The 20,000-nt window shown below is 34.0% G+C and overlaps 1 protein-coding gene and 1 pseudogene across 1 annotated transcript in view; one reads left to right on the forward strand and one right to left on the reverse strand.

Moving 5' to 3' along the window:
- Window positions 1–20,000, forward strand: part of LOC145267281 (zwei Ig domain protein zig-8-like) — a 750,978-nt gene that overhangs the window by 575,894 nt on the left and 155,084 nt on the right. The gene's annotated exons all lie outside the window — the stretch shown is intronic.
- On the reverse strand, window positions 2,599–2,717 carry LOC145273627 (5S ribosomal RNA; annotated as a pseudogene).

Raw genomic sequence — 20,000 nt, forward strand, 5'->3', positions numbered from 1 at the left:
GCTGTAGTAAGGGAGGCAAGCAAATAATCCGCTTGTTGATTAACCACGAACATGACTCACCTAAAAAAATGACATAATTCATTAGATTAATTTGTCGAGCACTTTGGCTAAGAACAAAGTGTATCACCTTTTCTAGTACTAAAATTGATATTTTCTTTGCTCTGTTAGTGAGGAGAAATTATTCTAGACCAGTCATCTTCAACCTTTCCTTTATTATTAACCTCTCGGCTTTATGTATTTCTCTATTTATCACCTGCTCCCGCACAGAAAATTCATAGCCATCATATAAATAACAGAAAAGCAAAAGGTCAAAAACAAGTCAAAAAGAACATTTTTATGTTTAGGAATTTCGGGTTTATACAAAAGTAGTATTATACATTCGTATCACAAAAATAAAGAAAATCAATTTTTTTCTAAATAGAAAATTATGAAGCTTATTTGTATTACATTTCTTAGATATGGCACAATCTTTTTTTTTTGCACAGTGGTAATCAATTATCAAGGCCCGGAAGCCACTCAGGGATAAGAGTTATTGCAAGTACATTACGTTAGTGTGGAGATTTGATAAAGTGTTTACTTAAGGGGACGGTTCATTAAGAATTTGCTAACGTTGGACTTGAAGACATCCAAGTTGTAGTCAGGTGGGAAGCAGGCAGACGGTACAGAGTTCCACAGGTGTGCAGTTCTAAGAAAGAAGCTTTGTTCATGGAATCCGCGTTTTGATTTAGGCATAGATAAAGAGTGGGGGAAATTTTTCACAGTGGATTCAGCTAGACGGGTGTTTTTCGTGAAAGATTGGCGAGGGGGAGGACCAGAGATTGGAGTTCAGACGAGCACCTGCCATGGAATTAACGATAAAACAAGGATAGGCTCGCAACGTCTCTTCTGTGGAAGAGAGGTTGCAGGGTAGAGAAAAGGGCATCCCCCACAAAACCACGAAGTCTATTTTGTACTCTGTCAACGAAGGATAGGCTGTTTTTAACAGCTCCTGCCCAGATATGGCAACAGTATTCCATCCTTGGACGTACTTGTCTTTTATATAGATAGAGAATTGCATCAGTAGTGAGATATCTTCTGGAGCGGTAGAAGGATCCCACCATCTTTCCAGCGACCTTGGCAACAGACTTGATGTACGTGTTCTATTTCAGATCAGGAGTAAAGGTCAAATCCAGAAGCTTGTCAAAACACGGGGCCTCTCCCAGACGAGAGCCATCCATCCTAATTGATGCCAGATGGGGATCAGAGCATTGATGATGTCAATCTGAAAAGAAATAATTATTTTTAAATTATCGGTTACTTAAATTATTTACCACCCTGACTATATTATATTTTAATCCATAGGGGTAAATTTACCCCGGGTTAAGAACTTGTGTTGTAGACTGAGGCGACTTAAATTTCTGTCCCAATCTAGAGAGCAACTGCATTCCCTTCACATCAAAGATAAATCCTGTCATTAACGCTGCCTTCGTAAATAGGCTTCCTTAACCTTTTGGCCAGGAGACAAATGTAGTATCTGTCCTGTTAAACCATTTCATATTTTTTTTTCTCGGTCGGTAAAGGAGACATTCTTATACACGGAAGCAAGTTTTATTTTGGTCTCAATCCAGAATTTTATTTTTCTAGAAGATGGATTTTGCCTACATTAAAAACTAACATTGCTTCCAACTCTGACCTGGTGACAGGTAATAGGGTACAGGTCTCCTCGGCATTTTGGTTAAGAGCAAAATGTAGTATATTCTGCTGATACTGCACTTGATCTTTTCTCTTCTAGTTGAACGAAGAACAAATCCTTCTTGTTTGAGATCATTTTTATTTTTGCATAATCCAAAGTACCCGTTTTGAAGTAGCCGGATTTTCCTCATATTGAATATCCGATCTTGTATTTAATGGATTTCCTCACATTAAAAAGCAACCTTGCTTTTAACTCTACGCTTGCTAGAAGGCAGATAATTGGGCACATGTTTCCTTCGCATTTTGGCTGAGAGCAAAGTGTAGGATCTGGTTCTAATACTACATATGATATTTTCTTTTGTAGCTCATTATCAACCTATCGTAGAATCCGAACATTCTATTGTTGGCATTGATTTCCTCGATATTTCTACAGTCAGAATTCTTTCTAAAAATATACAGAGGGGGTTACGGAAGAGACAACATGAAGGTTGCCAACATCTTAAGTAAAAATGATTTTGTGGAATGAACTGGATTCGAATTTGTGACACGCAGGTCTTCAATCCTTGTCATTAACCACTAAAGCACCGCCACCTCCCCTGCTCTAGCTGAGTGAAGGATAAATATTTTTAGTTTAATGAAATTTTTATTTTGTCATAATTCAGATTACCACTTTTGAGGTTGCTGGATTCCCCACATCTCCACATATAAAAACCGACCTTTTTACCCTCATCGCAAGGCAATTAACTAGAGAATGATATGGGAGATATCACATTGAGTGTGTGTGCAGCCAGCACCAACCCTATTCAGGATTTAACCGGCTTTCTTTTGAAATTCACAAGCGGTCCCCAGTCGCATGCATATCCCCGTTAGGGGAAATGACAACGTTAGGTTTTTGCAACTTTTTGCAGGGAGGTGTCAACGTCCTCCTACATACAGCACCTGGACTTCCCAAATTGGTCACCCATTTTAGTAATGCCCAGACTCAACGTTGCTTAACTTCAGTGATTTCACGGGAACCGGTGTGTCAACGTGATTATGCCGTATATACTAACATTGAGTAGAGGTGGGTAATATGAAAATACTTTTTAAAGAATGGTTTAGAGAGGTTTATTTATTTATTTATTTATATCTGTTCAATAGCACGAAGATATTTTATTTGTGTTATTCGGATTTGATTGGCATTTTAAGGATTTTTGTCCTACTGCATGTCTTTTGTCTATGGTTCAAACAACTTGACGAGAAGAAACATCACTCATGTTATGTTAATTGTGCAGAATATTCTTAACTCACATACGGGATATGTTAATAGCATTAGCTATTTGATTTATACTCAATCGCCTCACATACATCACTGTATAATGAACACGATCAATGTTTTCCTCGGAGGTGGCCATTGCAGGACGCCAATGCCTTGAGTCAATTTCAAGAATATCCCTCCCCTCCTAAATTCAGTTCACGACTTTTCCGTTTTCAGCTCTGAACGTATCAAGCATGTCAGCAAGATTGGCCATGGGGGGCAAATCCTTTTCTCTGCAGGTAATTGACACATAACCAAATGCTGTCCATGTTCAAGACAAGTTGCTGCGAGTTAGGTTTGGAATCTTATCATCTTGAAATAAACAATGTATTTATTAATAAGAAAAGTCAAAATTAATGCATGGATATTTTCAGCTCAACCTTACATAAACGTTCTTCGTAGATAGTTCGGAAAGAGTTTTTTCTATGCACGTATATAGATTAGTCATTTTCTAATTTTTTTTTAACGCGGATGTTTGGCATTTTGCCGAAGGAGAAAAACGAACCGTATTCACCTAAGAACTGGTTCCTTCAAAGGAAAAAGTGTCAATGTAATACTAAATTCACAAGCAGTTCTCAATCACTATTTTTGCTTTTGTCCAATCCAGAATGATCCTTTTTTTGTGCAGCTGGAATTTTTTTACCAGATTAAAACTATATATATCTAAGTCTGTCCTAGCGAACAAACAACAAAGAAAGCTTGATACGATAAAAGCCAATACAGACGAGCAACGATTGGCGAATCACTTTTTTGTAGTTGTTTGGTTATGTTTTAATTGCAAATCAAGTTATTCAATATCTTGAAGCAAATATTTTTTGTTTTCGATACCTTATTCTGTTTTTTTTTTTATTCCAGCGAATCAATCTCAAACACTTTCTGTCCCAAACGTTAGAGAAGTCCAAAACATAAAACTTCTACCACATCTAAAGAAGTATCGCGTAGAGCAATATTCCCTTCCTTGATAAAATCGACTTAGAAATCGAGGAGGAGATAAATTGTTATTAGTCTCGCTCTGCTCTATCCGTTATCTCTAAATATAAAAGCGAAAATGTGTGTGTGTGTGCGTTTTTGTGTATATCCAAGAAAGGCTTTTCTCCGAGAAGCGATCGGTCGCCTCACACCTTCTTAAAACTTTTTATATCCCGCCTAAATGATAATATCTACGAGTTAATAACCAGGGTCGCCTGTCTATTTAATTTGCCCGACTTTGAAAAGATAAATATTCAACAATTTTCGATCGCCGCATGTGCATTAAGCTTTTTCATATATAAAAAAAGAAGCGAACAGACTCGCGGTAAATAAAACACTGTCCCGCACTCAAAGTTGGCGTCATTAACTCGTAAAACGGGCACCTGCCGTTAAACGTCACACGTTTTTTTTTTCACACTTTATTATTTTCCAACTGCGCGTCAAGGCTTCATTTTTTATTAAAGCAAACACCGGGGACACCCGGCCAACGATTTTTCTTTTCATTTACCAAAAAACACACACACCTAAAAACACCTGCTAGTTTCTATATAAAGTGTTCGGCTTAGCTCCGATTGCTACCACAACAAAGAAGACTTCCTTTTTTGATTCCATGTACCTGACATCAGGTGTGACTTCCATGGAAAGATCTTTGTGGAAGACATTTCCGCCTGGCTGCTTTCGTACTGATTACAACTTGGTCGTCTTCACAAGAAAGATATACAAAATATTTCTTTTAACAACCCTATAAGTAATTACATGCAATTTATAGCCTTTTTCATCATTTGGTTATTAGACATTCCATTTTATTAACTCTTATCCTCGCGTTACTCTTGGACTCATTAAATGGGGAAGATATAGTAAAACAAAGTTAAACATAAAGGCTGATTGTATAAGAGTGAGGTCTTACTAAACAACTCTTAAGATTTTTGAGTTTTTTTTATATTGGTTGCGTCTAATTTCATTTCAAATCAAGTAATTCAATATTTTGACGAAGTCGACATCTTTTTCTTTCGATATCTGACGAGAATTTTTTTTTCACTCAAATGAATATTTCTCGAACGCTTTGTACACAATGACGTGGATTTCTACAAGTGTCTTTAAATGGTTGCAAAAATCCACTTGGGTTCACGCGATATTCAATCGGTCGCTGTGCATGTAAAAACGTCTAAAAGAACTGACAATTTTTATATAGAAAGAAAAAACTGCGAAGGAACAAATCGAAATACTGTTTTAGTAGTTTATTTTATTTCGTTGCAGTTGTTTTTAAGGGGTTTTATAGTATTTTATTTGTGTGTGTGAGTGTGTACCGAGTATCAAAAGGAAACCGAAATAGAAGTCGGCTAACAGTTCCTTGGCAACTGCGAATCTGCAAGATGCCAACAGGAAAGAAACACTCTGGTTTGTCATGTTCAACAAGAAGACATTCTTGTAAAAAAAATTCTATAATCCTTATTTCATTTAGTTTTTAATGTGTTTCGTGCTTTTATTGAAAAAAGCTTCTCACTTTCGGTAGTCACCTTTCTATCTTTATAACACTCTCTTTGTGACCCTCTTCTCTCTCCACCACTCTTTTATAACTCGTTCCCTCTCCATATATATATATATATATATATATATATATATATATATATATATATATATATATATAGCATTCCATCTCCTTCATCTTTACTCTCACAATTATTCTTTTGATCGTAGTTTAGCTTTCAGTGGCGCTCATAAAAGAAAAAAAACTGAAAGAGAGAGAGAAATAAAGTATGATATATATATAGTTAGTTAGATAGATATATATATAGATAGATAGATAGATAGATGGATGGATAGATAGATAGATAGATAGATAGATAGATGGGTAGATGGATAGATAGACAGACAGATAGATAGACTGATAGATAGAGCAAAAGAGGTAGAAAGAGTGAAGGGAGAGGAAAGAAATAGATGGAATGATAGATAAAGAAAATTGATAGCGGAACGCAGGATAATTTATTCTTTTCTTTTAATAAAAAATGAAATAAGTTTCCCTCATTATATAATTAGAATTTAATCCCAACGGAATAATATATATATATATATATATATATATATATATATATATATATATATATGTATATATATATATATATATATATTATTCGGTTGGTATTATATATATATATATATTATTCGGTTGGCATTATATATATATATATATATATATATATATATATATATATATATATATATATATATATATATATATTCCGGTATTTGCTCTGCCTCACGCTGTTATTTATAATGTTATTTGATTTATATATATATATATATATATATATATATATATATATATATATATATATACACTGTATTTTGTTACTAATTTTAATACCGTATCCCAGAGTTCTACTACACACACACACACACACACACACACACACACACACACACACACATATATATATATTAGCTAAAAGACTGACCTTGTGTAAGATTAGAGGTTTATTATCGCCTGAGGATGTTCTTTTTAGACTGAGACCGTAGATTTATTGTAGTGACTTATGGTAATTTTAATTAATTTTGGCTGATAAATAGTATAATTGATTAATTCGAATTGTATTAAAACAACATAGTGGAAAATTTAAAAGCAATATATCCATTTTGATTTTAGAGTCGGGGACGAGTGTCACAGGTAAGGAAGACGTTTTGATATCAGGATAGGACCAGGAAACTAGATCAAATATTTAGAACATTTTTTTGTTCTTGCGATTAAAGAAGGTGATGCTTAATCACCACTACTGAGGAGCCATGATTTAAAATACTGTTTTGTTTTTAAATCCTCGAAAGTTTCATGGTAGACAACTTATGATCCCTGAAATAACATTGGGACTATTGTGAATTCAAGATAATCAAGTTGATGCAGAGATTGAAGCTGATTAAATGACTTAATGCTTAAATACTATTTCAACGAATGATAAACAATATAAAAATTAAGTAAGTTTTTTTTTAAAATGTAGTTTTAAAGGTTAAAAACTTCTAAGGCTATATATATATATATATATATATATATATATATATATATATATATATATATATATATATATATACAGTGTCTGTATCTGTGTGTTTGTGTATGGGTGTATACTCTTCTATCTCTTTCTTATTTTATCTCTCAGAAGTTTTCTTTTTTTATCATCTTAGCTTTCAGTAGAACTCAGAAATAAAAAAAATACTACTTAAAGAGAGTGAAATATACAAAGTATAGGAGATAGTTGGTAGATTTATATGTATAGAGATAGATAGATAGATGTATATATATATATATATATATATATATATATATATATATATATATATATATATATATAGAGAGAGAGAGAGAGAGAGAGAGAGATAGATATAATTATATGCAAAAAAACTTGTTGGCGAAGAGCAGAAAAGGATTTTATTTGATTTCTTTTCAGTAAAGAAATGGAACATGAAACATTAACATTGATACTAAAATACAACTCGCGCTACTTTTTGAAAAAAAAAATCTTCTATTAAAAGACGGGAAGTCACGTTAAGAAAACAGCATGTCACTGTTTGTCACACGGCAGGTTCTTAAATCTTATTTTATTTTGTTACAGAAAAAAAAAATTCCATTCTTTTTGTAATTCATCGACCGAAGGTGTATTCTGACATCAACAGAGCACGTTAAAAACCATCTTAGACAAAGAAATAAGTTTGTACATATGAGTGTAAGCAAAGCCAGTGCTCACTGTAGGAGTTACAAACATTAATATTTATTTCTTCCTGCGTAGAATTATTCATATGATGTGGTTAGGTGACACAATAGCCAATCAGATTGCAGGGCATTTATTTCATTCGTTACCTGAAAGATTATTGTAACCCATTTTTGAGATCAATTGCTGTCCACAGATTGTTACCTGCATCAGTCAAGAAATAGTGTCCCCTCTCTTCTTCCCTGGCCTGATTAGCTTCTCTCGACTTTGGTAACGTGGACAGAAAAGGTCTATTCATCCAAGAGAAGCGCCAGCTGCTTTTTTAATTTATTACTTTATGCACACTGACACTACTTGCTCTAATCTATACCCAACGTTACAGGTAACTAAAATAACCATATTTCGTGGTTTATTTAGGAAAATATATGTGCGACGATCGTTTTTTGTTATTATACTGAATAACAAAAGAATTTATATTAACTAATGATGCCATTTTGTCCGATGCCATTTGGTCCGATGCCATTTTGTCCGATGCCATTTTTACCCAAATTCGTTACTACGATATTAGTTTTACTGGGATGTTAATTCAATAAATATTTATCCATTTTTCAGAAAAAAACAGCAATTAAAAGCATGGTTTAAACAAAATAAATAAATAAATAAATAAATAAATATATAAGTAAAATAATACATGAATTAATATGAATAACAAAAATTGTCTTTAGAATTGGAAATTGAATTCACATGTTTTTCCGATTGTGATATCCTCAAAAGTTGCAATATATTTCGATTCTCGACTCCAATATCGATTAATTAACTACACATTAGATTTAACAGTCAATACGATGATATGCCAAACATAGTATGTGAATTAGACATACGTTTTTGGTTTTCGGGTTCGAATCGCTGAATAGTATCTATTTTTGTCTGACGATGATCTAACAATATTGTGTGATATGCGTTCGCGGTGGTATCTGTAAAATTGAAATACATCTTACATCGTTTTAACAATAAACCTCCAATTATCAGATATAAGCAAAGTGGCCCGACGCTGCCCGTAATTTAACGAGGATCAACACATGTCTCACCTTTTCATACCTTTATTGTCACCAAAATCGGCGAAGCCACCCATTTTTTAAACAATTCGATTGGTTGCTTGATCTAGTAAGGGGCGCCTCTCGCAAGGTACTCATAGGAAGCTTTACACGTCTTTCCGTAGTGACTTAGTCCACAATACATTGTAGTTTGAATCGAAAAATCTACTGATGATTTAATAAAATTATCTGTAAATAATGGCTTCACTTTAAGATTAAAATGCAAAAGCAAAGTATTATGGGATAGGTGTGCTCTAAGCAGAAGCGTTCATTTAGAACTCACCTCTGTTTTATCAAAGAACCAACTTTTGATTTTATGCAAATATTTATACATGATCACTTGAATTAAAGTAAAACGTACAAAAGAGGATTATTATGGTTCAATTATGTTTTAAAAGAAAACATTCATTTCGAACGCGCATCTGTCTTATAAAAGAAACTATTGTTGATTTTATACGCCGGGCCTCTCTGTTTGTGCGGTGATAAAACGTCTCCAACAAACTTTCGAAGGTGGATTTAAATGAAAAAATGAACGTGTTAACTTTGGTCTAAACCAAACTTCCTTCTTCAATCGTTTTTTTTTTTTTCGATTTTCGAAATTTATCAGAGGCATTCCAACACAAAATATAGGGAACGAACTCACACACAGGCAATGTTCCTTATATATAACAGTATAGATAATATTCTAAAACTAAAGTAAACAGAGTACTGGTTTCTATTTTAGCAAAGCCGGAACAATAAGATCGTGGGGTCCACGTTCGCGCCGGATTTTCATAAAATACACAATAGCAATATACAATTGTTTTGTTATTTTATTTCACATGATATCAGCTTTTTTCAGGTTATTTAATGGGAAATCCTGTAATTTTGGAAAAAAAAGCTTTTACGCTACATGTCCTTTACATCTTCAAATATTTATTCACGGTGTTTGGTTTGGTTGTTTTGTAGATGGAAAACTGTTTTATTTTTACTTTGCAAAACATGATTGAGTTTTGCAAAGGAAAAGGGAAAAATAATAACATCAATGTTTGGTGTATTTTAGGTAAAGAAGTCAGTATCTTCAGAGAGCCTGATCTGGTAGCACAAGAAGCAGAATAGAATAGATGAAAATAAAAGTGCGGACTTTCCATAGGTCCCGCTAGTAAAATACATAACGCATTTAATAAATACTGCACTTTTCATTACATTGGATAAAGTTGTGATTTTTGACGCTTTTAAAACTTTAACGCGTGGTTTTTATTTAACCGAGCGTACTTTTCTCGAGAGTCCAAGCATCGTAAATTTTGTGAATTATTTAATAAATGGAGGCAAGGGAAAAGAACGAGCAACAAAATAAACTCGCAAAAGGGAAAGTGAAATCGACTAAAACATATTTTTGTCGCAAAAAATACTATTTCTATTCGAAAATATTTGGCACATTCAATAGAATAGCTCTTAACGTGAGTATTTTCGTTTTACGCATAAAAATCTACTTTTTAAAAGGAAAAATAAACAACGATCGTATACCATTACATTTTGTGTGGAATGCTTTTTTATACAAATATATTTATGAGAAATGCGATGACATGCTAAAATGATGCATTTATAAAGTATGCAATATATATATATATATATATATATATATATTATACATGTATATATATATAGTATACATTATATATAGATTGTATATGTATATATACATTACATATGTATTATACATGTATATATATATATATATATGTATGCGCATATAGCTATATATATGCATCATATACATATATATGTGTGTGTGTGTGCGGGCGGTGAAAACGAAAAGAACAGATAAGATAGTATGTAACGGATAATTTTGGATTCCTGGTTGTAAAGAGATTAATGCCACTATCCGAACAAACAGGAACGTAACGTAACGTAACGTAACTATACTATATATATATATATATATATATATATATATATATATATATGTGTGTGTGTGTGTGTGTGTGTGTGTGTGTGTGCGCGTGTGTGTGTGTGTGTGATGGACTCTCCCGTCGATTTCGACGTATGAGCTTTCGCCACAACAACTAAGTTGGTAGTAAATATACACAGATAATTTGTTTATAGTGGTGAAGGCTTTATATAGAACCAACCATCACTACTGTGTTACTGCTAATCTTTGTCGATGCAAATGACAGGACTGAGTATACAGTAGACTGCAGGTTTTTACATCAGAGTTTTCTTCTTCTTTGATCCATCAGATTGGACAAATTTATTTAAAATAAAAATCGAAACTAAAATTTATTTTAACTCTAATTTTGAATTAAAATTTAAAATTTAACAATAAAAATTCTAAATCAATTTTAACATTCAAATACAAAATTATATTTAAAACTTTTTTGTATGTAGTCTTCGTTTTGTGGGAAATGCTAATCCAGAAGCCTAAGGAAAATGGTACATTATACTAATAGCAACCTTAAAATTATATTTTACTATATGGTTTTTTGAAATGCTTATCCGGAAGCCTAAAGAATAAATGGTACACTATACTAATAAAAACCTTATAATTATATTCCTCTATATTTTAAGCTATTCAATAAATAATAAAATATATTTGAATTTTAAGCTCGTCCTAGTTTATAAGGAGTGATCTCTTTCTGTGTATACAACCTTTCAAGCATTCATTCCGCACACTTAAATAGCTTTTTCCTGGATCATGAATTAATCTTAACATATGGTACTTCTCAGCATTGCAAAGCGAACATTGTTTCAATTCTCGGAAGTATGAGAGTTTGTGTTTAATTTTCCTCCATTTAATGGTAAAATATTCTCCTTTTCTTTTAGCTCCCATGCGCAGGTTGTTAAGGCTGTCTTAATTCTTGTTTTCGCTCTAAAGGAGCTCATGTGGAAATAAGATCTTTTTTAAACGAACCTTGCGTTATTCCAATGTATGTTTCAGGCATGTTTGTAGATTGGTCAGTGATAATAGCTTCGTATGCCAGGGATTCAGCCTTACAATTACCTTCTAGTGGACACTCATTTTGGGGGACACACACACACAAACACAGACATATACACAAGCACACACACATATATATGTAGTAAATAAATGACAAAAGACTATATTCCAAAGTTTATAATAATTCCTTTAATTTTGTGGATATTTACAATTCCTGACAATATATGTTTCGTAGTGCAAAATCAATTGTAAAAATTGTAAATGTCAACTGAATTAAAGGATTAAATTATAAGATGGTCAACATCATGAACTTTGGAATATAGTCTTTTATCATTTATTCACTATATTGCTCTGTAATTACATTGAGCTTCTTAAATAAGGATTGGTATATATATATTTTTACATAGAGGTCACCACTTATCAAGGCCCGGAGGCCACTCAGGAATAAGGCTTATGGCGTGAACAGTAATCAATGAGATAGTATTTTAGTAATCATTAGTATTTGAGATTTGATAGAGTGTCTTACTTAAGAGGGCAGTTTGTCAGAAATTTGTTTATGTTGGACTTGAAGACATCCAAGTTGTAGTCAGGTGGGAAACAGGCAAACGGAAGAGAGTTCAACAGTCGTGCACTTCTGAGAAAGAAGCTCTGCTCATGGAATCTACGTTTGGATTTAGGCACAGATAAAGAGTGGGGAAAATTATTGACCGTGGTTTCAGCCAGATGGCTGTTTCTCGTGAAAAATTGGGGGGGGACGAGAGATTGGAGCTCAAACGAGCACTTGCCATGGAAATAATGATAAAATGAAGACAGGCTCGCAAAGTCTCTTCTGTGGGAGAGAGGCTGCAGGGAAGAGAAAAATGGCATCCCCCACTAAGCTACGAAGTCTGTTTTGTACACTGTCGGTATGATATGCTGTTTTTAGCAGCACCTGCCCAGATGTGGCAGCAGTAGTTCATCCTTGGACGTACTTGGCTTTTATACAGATAGAGAATTGTATCACTAGTGAGATATCTTCTGGAGCGGTAGAAAGATCCCACCATTTTCCCAGCGTCCTTGGCAACAGACCTAATGTACGTGTTCCATTTAAGATCAAGAGTAAAGGTCAAACCCAGAAGCTTGTCAAAACATGGAGCCTCCCCAAGACGAGCGCCATCTATTTCAATTGATGCCAGATGGGGATCAGAGCATTGATGATGTAAAGATAGAAGCTTGGTTTTGGATGCGTTAAAAGTAACCAGCCGTCTCTTCCTCCATTGTACCACGCGCTCAAGATCAGAGGAGAGAGAATTAGAGAGAACTTTGTCATTTACGGCCTTTGATGTGTTGTCATAGATGGTCGTGTCATTACCATAGATGTCAACGAATGATTTAAGTATGTGTTTTGGGAGATCATTGATGTAGATCAGGAAGAGAGTTGGGCCCAGGATGGACCCCTGAGGGACTCCAGCATTAATACTGTGGGCCTCTGATTTCTGCCAATCAACCACTACTCTTATGAACCTATCGGAGAGAAATGATTTAATGATTGAGAAAACATATATATATATATATATATATATATATATATATATATATATATATATATATATTATAAGAAAATATATTTCCACAGAAATATACATATATATATATATATATATATATGTCTAGATATACATATGTATGTATATGTCTCTATATATATATGTCTCTCTCTCTCTTTCTATATATATATATATATATATATGTGTGTGTGTGTGTGTGTGTGTGTGTGTACGCACAACTACAGAGACATACACCCGCAAATAAATGTTTCTATATATTAATTCTATGGCTGTAAGTCAATACGTAACGAACTTCAGGATATTTAAGCCAGCGTGTAAACTTACTTTCTTTATCCACCACAGAGTAATCATAAAATAATTGGTCGGCAGTTTACAACAGCTGTTTGCAAGGTTTTTGTGTTGTCTGCAGTCAACGTGAGACCAATTTATCGCAACCTGTTACAGCAAATTGATTATAATAGCCAAACGAGAATTCCGTTCTATTGTCCATGCATGTCAACTCGTAATCAACTGTAAGAAGAGAGCGCCTCGTGTTTGCGGAGGGCCGTGGTGACATTAAGTGCTTCGCGCTGGCGTTATGTATTCAATAACCGTTTGAAGTTCATATTGCGAGTACTCTATCTGTTGACAAATTAATTAAAAATAAATAGCGTTGTTTATTACAATGTTTTTGATGATGTTATTGTGAATACATGCACATAACCTTTGCTTTCATTTTAGTTGTTTTATCTATATAAAAATAACAATCTATTACGACATCTTTGTTTGCGTATGTATCTATTTACCGTAAAATATGAACCATTTCATCGATATTTATAACATGTTGAACACGTTGAGTGTATTAATTATCATGTGTTAAATAGGATATACGAACACACGAACACACACGCACGCACACACAAACACACACATGCACACATCCACCCACACACACACACACACACCCACATATATATATATATATATATATATATATATATATATATATATATATACATATACATACAGGGTGTCCACAAGTCTGGCTACATTATGAAGCCAGACTTTGTGGAAGCATCCTGTTGATTATGTAGCCAGACTTTGTGGGCACTCTTTATACACACACACACACACACACACACACACACACACACACACACACACACACGTGTATATCTATCTATCTATCTATATCTATATATATATATATATATATATATATATATATATATATATATAGGGTGCTCACAAAATCTGGCTACATAATCTACAGGATGCTTCATTACATCACATACATTAATATAGGGAAGTATACTTTTATGCGTACACTTTAAGTATTTACTTCAACAGTGCTCAATACATAGGCAGAGCTAGGTAGTAAGTTATTAAAATATATATGGCAATTAGGCTACATAGAATATTCCGCGTTTCATTCACGCTAGGATTCATCAGGCTTATGGATAAGCCTGACGAATCCTAGCGTGAATGAAACGCGGAATATTCTGTGTAGCCTCTGTAGCCTATATTTTTTTTTGAAATCGTCCCATCCCTAGTATATATATATATATACACACACACACACACACACACACACACACACACACACACACATATATATATATATATATATATATATATATATATATATATATATATACTAGGGATGGGACGATTTCACTACTTTTCCTGATTCCGTAATAAATTCCCGATTCCAATACAATTACCGATTCCGATTAATATTCTTAATAATTTCCGTGACATTCGACAGAAAGTATACCGAGTTAAACGAAAACCATCGGAAGAAGATCGAAATTGGATTAGCCAAAAACGTAGTGAAAATAAAACTCAAAATGAAAACAATAGTCCGAATAATACTGAAAATAATATGAATTATCAATCCTCATCTAAAAATTCTAGAAAAATAATTAGTTATTAAAAGAAGATAACAAATGCGTCAGCTTGTTCTAAATGCGAATATTATTACGTCATCAGTTCAACCTATTTATCGACTCCTAACAAATGCTAATAAAAGAAAGAGTTTTAATTGATAATCTGTGACTAAGGAAATACTTGTTATTATTCCTATTGTCTAGCCTCTTCACCAAGGCAAAGTTTGACAGAAGGCCAGTTTTAAATGTTGGAGTAATCTAGCTCCTCAGAAGAGGATACACTCAATTGAAAGAAAGTTAAAATCGCCTAAGTTTAGTTATATACTCGTTGTTCGCCGAGAAGAGAAAAGATGAAATGCAGTCTCAAAACATATACTAAACTTTTCTCCAGGCCCAAAACAATCGTCTAGCTGAAAACACTATCAATAATTTCCTCCATTCTTTATCTGTGCCTAAACCTAAACGTAGATTCCATGATCAAAGCTTCTTTCTTAGAACTGCATAACTGTGGAACTCTTTAACCCTTATCCTCGAGTGGCCTATGGGCCTTGATACGTGGTGATTCCTTCGTAAAAAAACACTCACGGCGGGAGGATATGACGCAAAGGTGGAAAAGTGGGATGGAACAGCTAGCGTCTATAAAGGCTATAAAAGGACCCTGTCACGCAAAAAAAAAAAAAAAAAAATGACAGAGCAGCCCCGTCGGCATTTCCTCAGGCGATTAGCAATAAACTGTTTAAAGTTCTAGTCGACCCAAAATATTTTTGTATCGGATTAAATCATGATCTAATGACACCATCTGTCTATTGTTCAATTTGATTATTTGTTTCAGTGTAATTTTTTTAATGGAATTAATTCCGTGTCAACACTGCTTATATTGACTGACAAATGTAGAAACAATAAAAGCACAATTACCTTAGTTTTAATTGTTTTGCGATGTTTTGTTCACGGATTTCGTTGTTGTCGCACATATATGAAAGCGAGAATGTGAAACATTGGGGAGTAGACCTCTTAGAATTGCAATAAACGTACAACCTACAGCCCTCAACAGGGAATAAGTCACTACAACAATAGCCTAGACCCTGTTGGCTTTGGTGCCGAGGGAAAGCTCCCGGAGTCGGATGAGTGTTCCCCTTTTCGAAGCTATTGCCCGAACGATTCCACCCTCGAATCCAAGCGAATTATACAAAATAAAGCTCGAGTAAAAATCTAAACCGCCATTGATAAAAATCAAGTGGTTCTGAATTTGTAGCAGCAGAAGCAGTATTCTAAAGACGGATGTGGATATGTTTGGAAGTCACTGACTGGTGTGGATTTCTGTCCTACACGTGCAAAACAAGTTTGAAGGGTTGGAAAAGAGTAAGAATAAAGACTAAACTAATTAATATACGTAGTATGTATAGCTAATGAAAGTTTCCAATTTCCCCTAATCAATTGCTCAACTTATGATGAGGTGCACACACACACACACACACACACACACACACTCGTATATATATATATATATATATATATATATATATATATATATATACATATACGTATATATAAATATATATATATGTATGTGTTTGTGAATGTCTATATAAATATATTATTCTGAGGTGGTCGTCTGACTTGCTATTTATTTTCTCGCTTCTCTTCAATTTTAACATAGCGCGGACGCACGAATGCGTATGGATGCGGAATAACTTCATCAGTAGATAAAAAGATTAACAAAGAGATCACGTTAGGATGGGAATAACGTTCGAGATCTCGTTAGAGGTTCGGATGACGTCTGAAAGCACGCTTGAGAAGACGATTACGCAAGAGACGTCACATTGCTAACGAGAGAATGAGGAAGTAAATGTCTTTGTACAACGAAAAAGCGATTTGAAGTTCTTTCCGATTCTTTGTCCGTTTTGCGACTGAGGGTAAAACATTTGCTTCCCGGACAACATTAAACAATATATGAACAGGATTCATCTGAAAACTAGTCAAAAGGCACGTGATTTGCTTGTTTTTATAAGCCTAACAAAGTCCATGCATGCGTATATATATATATATATATATATATATATGCAAATTTTGTTTTTGCATAAGCTGTATCGTTTGAAGAGGTTTCTAGTTACTGGTAACTAGCTGACAGAAACATGCTCATGACTGTAACAAAATATTACTCCTTATGTAGAAACAAATAGAGCATACCCTGCTCTACTTCGGTATTGAACACTCTTGTATTAACTTCATTAAACTTAATTGGTTACTTAATCGCTGGAAACAATAACCTCAAATTATATATATATATATATATATATATATATATATATATATATAATGTGTGTGTGCGTTTAGAAAATATTTAAGAGAATGAGACTTTTCTCTTAAAACTTACTCTCTGAGGCAATTCCGTTTTTACGCAAAACCAACAAATACTTACCTCAATGAATGCAGGTTCGTCGTTGGCGTTTCCATCTTTTAGCCATGTTTCGTTTGCTACGATTAATCACTGCTGGCAATCTGGTTTGTAGTCAGCGTTCACCTTCACTTAAATGAGTGATCTTAGTAACATCTAAAGATCTTCATCATTCACATACATACAAACACACGCACAAGCGAACCTGTTAATGTATTATACGCGTGAGGAAATAAATGAGATGACCATTGACATTGCAAGAGAGATTCATCCATCCTTTGCCAAGTAATATTCTTAATAGCAATGGTACTTCCTTAGGTTTACGCTAAGATGGGCCCGATAAGGGTCATTAGTTTAGTCACTGTTGACCTGACAATGGGAGAAGTTATACTTTGTTACACAGAGCCACTAGCATATAAACCTGATTAAACACATACGCATTTGTAGTCATCGTGTGTGTATGTTGTGTTGTGTGTCTATGTGTTTATGCATACATACATACATACATATATATATATATATATATATATATATATGCATAAACAGATAGACACACAATATACACACGCGTATATACATATATAATTTGAGGTTGCTATTTTTCAAAAGTAGGGTAACCAATGAAATATAACGAGGTTTATACAAGAGTGCGCAATACGGAATTAGAGCAAGTTACCTTTTCAATTTGTCTTTACATAAGCAATAATTTGTTGCTACACAGTCATGAGTATGTTTCGGTCTTTCAGTGTTTTGAATTCCGCTTTCGTAAATAAACGTTTGTTGCCTGAAGAAGCCTCTAGTTACTAAATACTAGGAGACCGAAACACGCACATGACTGTGTAGCAACAAATCACTGCTTATGTAAAGACAAATTGAAAATGTATACACACACAAAAACAAACACACACACACACACACACACACATATATATATATATATATATATATATATACAGTGTAACCCGGGTATAATAGACTTTGCTCAGGACCCTAAACGTCCTTATATCCGGGTTACATTGAACATTTACACATTTGGAACCAGAGAAACCCCTCTTATATTATTTTTTTTATATTCGGGTCTTTTATATCCGGGTTACACTATATATATATATATGTATATATATATATATATATATATATATATATATATATATATATACGGCATGATCACGTTGACACATTAGTTCCTGTCAGACCATTGAAGTAAAAACGTTGAACCTGGACAGTACTAAAATGGGTAACCATTTGGGACTTTCAGGTGCTGTATGTGCTCTTCGCTTATCTTAGCATTGTTTCCAGTCAGTCTTTAGTCGCTCCGTGCCACTGGACCCAAGCAGTGCCGAATCAGGAGAGGCGTGGTCGAGGGTTGAGCAACCTTTGCCTCACAATTACACACACAGCTTCCTTTATAGGGGTGTCGATTATCTCTTGAGACTGAACGGAGGCATCGCATAAAGTGACATGAAAATGGAACAACTCCAAATTATATGTTCGTCAACTTTTCGGCTTTATTTCAAAACTTCCTCGGGATGATTGATCTGAAGAAATAAAGTACCAGTACAATATTTGAAAATATATGTCTTGCGTTTGTAACGTGAAATGGATGTTAGGGGACGCCACAAAAACAAAATAACATGAGTCACAATAATCGGTGTCTTCTTACACGCTTTAAGAATGACGATTAATTCAACCACATCACAAAATATTTGAAATCAATAAAATATCCCACATATTTTAGATTAAATGCTAAAAAAAAAAAAAAAGCCATACAAATATTTTCCAGAAACAATAAACAAATGTCGCATCTCATGAATTAGTTTTCTTTGCGGACCTTTTCCCCATCTTCATAGTTCCTTTGTCACCACGTTTCAGCCAACTCATTCCATGGCTTTCTTCAGGTTATTAACCGAGACTGTATAGGGATGCTGAGTCTTGTGTCTGCATCGCCAATAGTTTATGCCTTCCATAGTTGTTGTCTCACCGCGTTTTGGCCAACTAATCCTCTAACCAGTTTGTGTAGGATTGAAACTGCTATCTTAAGATAATACTTCTCTGGAACCGTATAGACTCAACACAGTGGATAGAGGCGTTCAATCTCTACTGTTCCAGGTGAGCATTGTCTGAAGACAGACAACAGCTATGGAAGGCAGTAACTATTGGGGATACAGTCACAAGACGCAGCATTCTTATCCGGTTGCAGTTAATCACCTGAAGATGCACAGAGGATAAGATGGGCGAAACGTGGTGAAACAAAAAACTATGAAGATGAGGACAATAGTGCGCAGAAAATTGTTACACAAATCATGAAACCTCATCTCAAAGGATTCATAAAGTAAAAACACAAAAACAAAATACAAGATCAAAATATCTATCTTATGTAATTTACATCTCATTTCTTACGTAAAAATATTTTTTCTTTGTATTTCTTTATTTGAAACAATCGACAATTTTAGATCTGTACGGAAAGATAAACATTTTTGATTATGTATCCATACGCACATAATATATACGACGCACATAATATATACGACACAATCAGGTTGG

Source organism: Euprymna scolopes, chromosome 4 (genome assembly GCF_053919585.1).
Source record: "Euprymna scolopes isolate OS-2025 chromosome 4, ASM5391958v1, whole genome shotgun sequence".
In the NCBI taxonomy this organism is placed as follows: Eukaryota; Metazoa; Mollusca; class Cephalopoda; order Sepiida; family Sepiolidae; genus Euprymna; species Euprymna scolopes.